We start from the raw sequence: 6,588 nt of genomic DNA, 5'->3' as shown, positions 1-6,588 counted from the left end.
CAGATGGAGAATGAGAGCCTGAGTCAGATGAAAATATAGCAAAGAAGATGTTTGATTCTCTGTGCAACCGTTTCTTCTTTCTGCATCATCTGTCATTCCTAGGAAGAAACATTGCATTTTTACTTATCTGTAGAGTATTGTTATTACCGTTATTATTTTATTTGTATTGGGGTTTTTTCAGAATGGATAAAATGTTGAAATATGACTGTTTCAATATTGTGATAACAAAGGTGTGCCACAAAGTTCTAGTTTAGGTACACTTTAATTAAAATACCGGTAAATGAATTTTCTGTGAATGTGAATAAGACACAGGAGCGTTCATCTGTACCTAGATTTTGTTTGACTGCTTTGTTAGCAAGTTTATATGAAAATTATTGAACATGTTTTTTTTCTCTTTTGTATAAATGTCCAATTTATGCAAAACTTCCAGTCTGCAAAGCACATTCTGGGGCATTTGTACAAAGTCCAAAAGACTTACTGTTCATCCTTTAAAATCATGTCAATATAGAGATTGATAAACTAAAATACTATGCACACGTGGATCCATTTGCAGTACAATAATGTACTTTATTTATAGTAAAGGTTTCTTCTGTCATCTTCAGAGCAGCTTCAGATGCGGGTCAAATCAGCGTAAGCAGGAATTCAGCATGACATTCGGCGCATCGCCACATATCACGTCTCACACTCATCAGCATTCCAAACAGAAGTCTCTGCTTTTGGGGTTGAAATGAGATTTCTTGTCAGAAAACACAAACTGCATTAGTAGCCACCATTAACTTGTAGCAACGCTGTAATTCCGATTGTAATCATCTAAACAATCGTCCATCAACATCTGCTCCTGCATTCCCCCTGCTTTCCCGCCTGATATTGTGTTTTTACAAGAGGGGAGAAAATTAGATATTTGAGCGCAAACAAGAGCCTTTCATTTAGTGGCAAAGAAATCCCCCTGGAGCCATCCTGGAGACGGTAGAGTGTCTCGGTCGGCAATAAAAAAAAAAAACATTCATGGAAATGAATCTAAAAGAAGTCAAGCATCTGATCAAGCTTGAATTTTTTATGTGGTTTTTCATGTACTATGTCAGTTTCCTGGTTGGTGTTTCTGGTATCAGTGCTGCAGAATGTGGCTGCAACATAAGGATTTAAAAAAAAACATTTAGAAAGGCAGATGAGGAAATAGACTGTTCTTGATATTATATTTTTCAAAGTCAGTATTTTTTTTAAATCCAAATATATTATTGTGACAAAAAAACTATTTATTTTCTTAATAAACCTTAATCAATGAGCTTTAGCATTCAAGAACCGGGCATCAATGTTATTTTATGTTTGCTGAGGTCAATCATTAAATATTTGCATAGATATTTAAAGGATAGTAAGAAGAACTTGTTTTCTTGGGATATGTGAAAAGAAAATGACCTGATATGGTAGCTACACACTGAAACAACAAATCCAAAGAAAAGCTAACCTGACCAAAACAAATAAAAAAAAGCCTGCACTGTCGAGCAGCTTACAATCTAACGGCCCTACAGCCGGAAGGACCCAGAAACAGACTGAGGGGATAAAGTGGAATTAGGCTTATTGAATAGGCAGAGTGTGTCCTGGAGATAAATGAGAAGCAAGCAGGTGATGGGTGACCTGGTGGAGATATGGCGCAGCAGCAAGGCCTGCAGGAAGACGTTTGGACCTGGAGCAGAGGGGATGCAAAGTTCAACAAATGTCAAAGCTCCAGTGGACAGCAAGGAAGTTTAAAGTCGGTCTGACGCAGGTAAACTGAATAATCTGATGAGGAGGAGCTTCAAACACTTCACTCGGACAAGATGAGGAGGAGTGGCGTAGATCAGGACCTCCACACCCAGAAATGAACAACAAATCACAGACAGGTGTGACACAAATGCTGGAATACATGGGAGGAGTCCAGGGCCATGCCATGAAGAGCCTAATACCGCATGGGCATTGATTATTATGGTGTTGGTTCTCATTTTATAGGCAGAAAGATGAGTAGTATTTTACCAGGAAATGCTTTTTGGAGGCGCTGCTGACAGCCTGCTCCACGTGGTGAAGGCGTTGCGAGTGCTTCTGCTGCTCGTCTACCAGCGACAGCAAAGTCGAGTGCTGGTCATTTTTGACTGAAGGCGTGTTGTCGTAACACCGCAACATGTCACTGAGAGTTTGACAACGATCCTTGAATAAAACATCTCCCTGGCAACTTTCAAGCATCCTGGAAGGAAGAGGCGACACGTTCCAGTTTTGCTTTGTGCCTCAGGGACTCGGAGAAAACAACCAGTTTAGAATCAGACACTCTCGTCAGCTGTAAAGTCGAGCGGCTTCCAGCTGTTACCGTTGTGGTTGTCACGTGTTGTCAGCTCGTTACCGGGACTCACTCTTTCAGTTCACTTCTTCTCCCATGATTGCTGATACCATAAGTGGCATGATGAGGGCTTCCACTGCCATTTACTGCTTGGCCCAGCAGCAGCTTAACCGTACTCTCACAGATCATTTGCCTCAGAAAGATGGACTTCAAATTTGGACAGATGTTAGATTTGGGATGGATATGAAATTAGAGTTGGCGCCAACCTCCAAATGTTGGAATTGCCTTATTTGGACATTATTATTGGACAGTTAGCAGATGTTGGGTTCTGGTCGCTGCGCCTCATTAGCACGGGATAATAGGGAGATGTTGTGTTCTGGTTACTTCATCACTATTTTATTTTGTATATCAAATTGACGTTGGTATCAGAGATTGGCTTGTTGTGGAATTCACCAACTGACTTTCATCCCACCAATGCGTCTCGTCAAGAACACGATCGCCATGGAGACAGTTGCAATTACTAAACTTTTCTCTCTGAGTTTCTCTATAAATGCATGAGGACTTCTGTGGGCGGGCTGAGCAGGGACTTGAGATGTGAGAAAGGGGAGCTATAAATAGAGAGGCTCCATACCGAGACGCTGTTTGTTAGTGGAACGCTTTAGACTCGTAAATGGCTCTAGATATGAAACACTGTGGCTGATGCGGTGGCAACTGCATGTGCTCATCTTATTATTGACATCAGCTCCTTCCTGTTTGTGTTTATATTTGTGCACGAGCGTGCGTTCATGGATGAGATGGACAATTTGTTGTGTTACACTTCAGATCTGACACGTGCGGCAGGAATGAGGGATCCATAACGTCACTGTTGGAAAACTTTTAAAAGCTCAAATGAAAATCAGTGAAATTATGACATAGCACTTTTATGTTTGCTTCTCTAATCGGTAATTTCTCTGTAGATGAACATTGTTTAAATAGCCCAATTAAAATCCTGTTTTTGAGCGAATATATTTGCATGCTTTCATTTTTTACTCCAGTGCATTTTGTGTTTTATCCAACTTCTGACTTTTCTTTTTCTCGCTTCTTAAAAAAAATACAGTGAAAATTAAACAAAAACATCCATTTGTCTTTTGAGAAGATTTTTCAAAAGCATGAAAAATTACAAGGATAAAAATAAAAAACAGTCTCTTTTTAGCTAGAATTGGTACAAATATGAATAGAAGTTAAATACTAGGCACACATGTCCCTATGTGTGCCTGAAGCCGTGGGCCTTCACACAATTTTGTTATGTTAGCATAATGATAATAAAACTATTGAATCTTGAATCTTGAAAGCAGCGTTGTATGATTGTTTAAGCCTATTTCCTTAATGCTCATATGCTTTGGCCACCTCCGGGTTGGGTTGTGATCTCTGCTGCCAGTATTTTGCGGGAGAAATGTTTGGGAACCCCTAAGGTGTGTTTTCATGGTGTACTTCCTGCTGCCTCTGAAGAATATTAAGAGAATGTTTTGGATCCTTCTTCCTTGATAATAATTTCTAGGTTTGACACAGACTCGAAATCGTAATACTAATTAAAGCAAAGAGACATTAGAGACTAAAACCTCCCCAGACCATCCCTGTTTGTAGCTGTCTGTCAAAACACTTGATCTTCCTCAATATGGCACGGATATTCAGACGACCGTGAATGAGGACAGAATCAATCTTGATTAAACAAAATTAGATTTATTCTTGAAAATATGATGAGTTGTGAAGGCTGCTTGAGCTGCTCGTGCCGTCTCTGTTTATTGCAGCACGACTTTTCAAATCTTTAAAATTCCTGTCTGTCCCCTGTTGATGCCAGAAGGTAAATTCAGCTGTCAAGATCATGTCTCAGTTGTGTAACAGCCGTCTTGCTGCTGCAGGGGTTTGACTGCCTTGCCCAAGAGCACCTTCAGGCTGACACTCTGTTGAGGGACACGTGTCTCGTATTCAAAGCTCCGTCCTGTCAGTCACACAAAAGAGAAAAGACTTCCACCTCTTTCTTTTCCGCAGGATGGATTCAGCTCTTATTAGGGGCCTGGGGCAGAATAGAACCGTGGGTCCCCCATTGACCCCCATTTCTCCCATTCTATGCATATAAATTACTTATAAAAACTTGATCGAGAACTGATTAATTCAGAAAATGTACTTCAGTACATTGCATTAATATATATATATTTAAACTAACTTTTAGGACTTGTGTTTGGTGTGAAGATTAAAGCGGTGACCCCCTCAACATCTGGCTGGGCACTTTTCTAGCATGTGATACACGTTCTCTCCTTTTTTTCATCTTCTATCAGTGAATTCATGAAATTCATATAAGCGCAGAAAAAAAGAGAACTAAAGGAGAAGGATTTCTATTTTTTCAACGTGAACCCGGATACTCTGCCTCCTTTTAGTCTCTCTCTCTCTCTCTCTCTCTCTGTTTCTCTCTCTCTGTGTGCGCGCGCCCAATTACTTGGATACATCGCGCGCAGCAGTGCGTCAGTCTGTCAGCACCATGGACAGCGCAGAAGCATTCTGTTCAGACAAACACGGATCGAAGCGCTGATTTCCCGCTGTCCTGAATGTCAAACAGGCGGATGAGACCCATCTGACGCCCCATGAACCCTCTTTGGTCATACAGTGGGTGGGGGTAGGGGGGGGGGGGGGGGGGCGGTTTGGGGTTATAATAGTCAGTCAGATTTTTGTCCAAAAGAGCGCAGACACTCAGACCAGTATTTGTAGAATTCGTGACACTTCGTGAAAAAGGAAAACACAGCGCGTAGAAGCAACGCCCACAGATTAGAGTCTGGAGTGCGCAGACGTATCGTGTGGAGCCTCCAGAATTCATGCAGTTCGTGACACGCAGAGGGCCCCCCGCACTACGAGAGACAACCAATGTCTTTCCCAAAAAATCAGTTTAAAGTGATCAGCAGACATCGAGTTGGACGGTGCGCAACAGAGCATGTGTTCCACTCGGGACGACGCGCGCTATAGCTTTTTCCGAATTGTGTTCATTCTTGCTCCAAAGTAACCCCCCCCCCCCCCCCCCTCCCGCTCTGCGTTTCCTTCAACAGATGTGTGGAAACTATCCGCGCTGACGGGACCTGGATGATCCGCTGCGCGTTTGGAATATGATTTAGTACAAGGAGCGGTGAGGCAACAGGAACAAAACTATACTGCAAATGGAAACAGAAGTGTGAAGTGTTTGCATTGAGGATTGCGCACCGACCGGAGACATTCATCAACTTCCTTTGTGTCCTCCGTGACCCTCCAGCCCAAACGACGACTCGGCGCATTTCCGAGGAGGACATCGTCTCTTCGTGGGGCGCATTTGAAGATTTTACAGAAATCGGATTATTTTCGCGAGTAATGGCTGTTAAAAATAACCCGAATGCTCATTAGGTGACGCGATGAACAGGTTGGTGTTGTGATCAAACTTCGAGGCACGCGCGCGGGAAGATGCTCAGAGATGAGACGATTTGAATCACAGCATCAAAGAAAAGAAAGGAACCTTTCCGTCGGGCGCTCGTTTATTTGGCTGGAAGAGTTGAATCGGATCGGGACAGTTCACTTGAGGAAGGAGAACAGAGACCAACAGGCGATCTTGGCAGCAGCTTGTTGATGGCACTGCGCACCGGGAGGACTTGGCTTGGGCAGGTCTTGCGCAGGGTCTTTCGCCTACAGGGCTTGTGGACCAGGCGATCGAGCAGTCTCTTGTGTCTCTCCGCAAACCAGGAGCAGGATCTGGGCTTCTGTCACCGTCAGGTGGGGGACTTCCACCGGTGCTCTTACTCCAGCGTCCACCTCGACCACCGACACCGGAGCGCACCTTTCTGCGCCTCCGCCTGTCCACACGGATTTCCTCACGCTTGTAGCGCCTTTCCGGGGAATCCGAGGGGACATGAGCCCCTCGGTCGCCGGTTCCTGTTGGCCATGAAGCGGCAAAACGTGCGGACCTTGTCCCTGATCATTTGCACGTTCACATACCTGCTAGTCGGGGCCGCGGTCTTTGACGCCCTGGAGTCCGACTTCGAGATGCGGGAAAAAGAGCAGCTGGAAGCCGAGGAGAAGCGTCTCCAGGGGAAATACAACATTAGCGAGGCTGACTACCGAAAGCTGGAGACCATCATCATGGAGGCAGAGCCTCACAGAGCCGGGGTGCAATGGAAATTCGCAGGGTCATTTTATTTTGCCATCACGGTGATCACAACCATAGGTAAGTCCCGGTATAACCGAGCCGCGTTAATCAGTGCAGGCGCGTCTCACTGTCTCTGGATTATCAC

The sequence above is a fragment of the Brachionichthys hirsutus genome, chromosome 13 (assembly GCF_040956055.1).
Source record: "Brachionichthys hirsutus isolate HB-005 chromosome 13, CSIRO-AGI_Bhir_v1, whole genome shotgun sequence".
Taxonomy (NCBI): Eukaryota; Metazoa; Chordata; class Actinopteri; order Lophiiformes; family Brachionichthyidae; genus Brachionichthys; species Brachionichthys hirsutus.
This window is presented reverse-complemented; position numbering follows the sequence as displayed.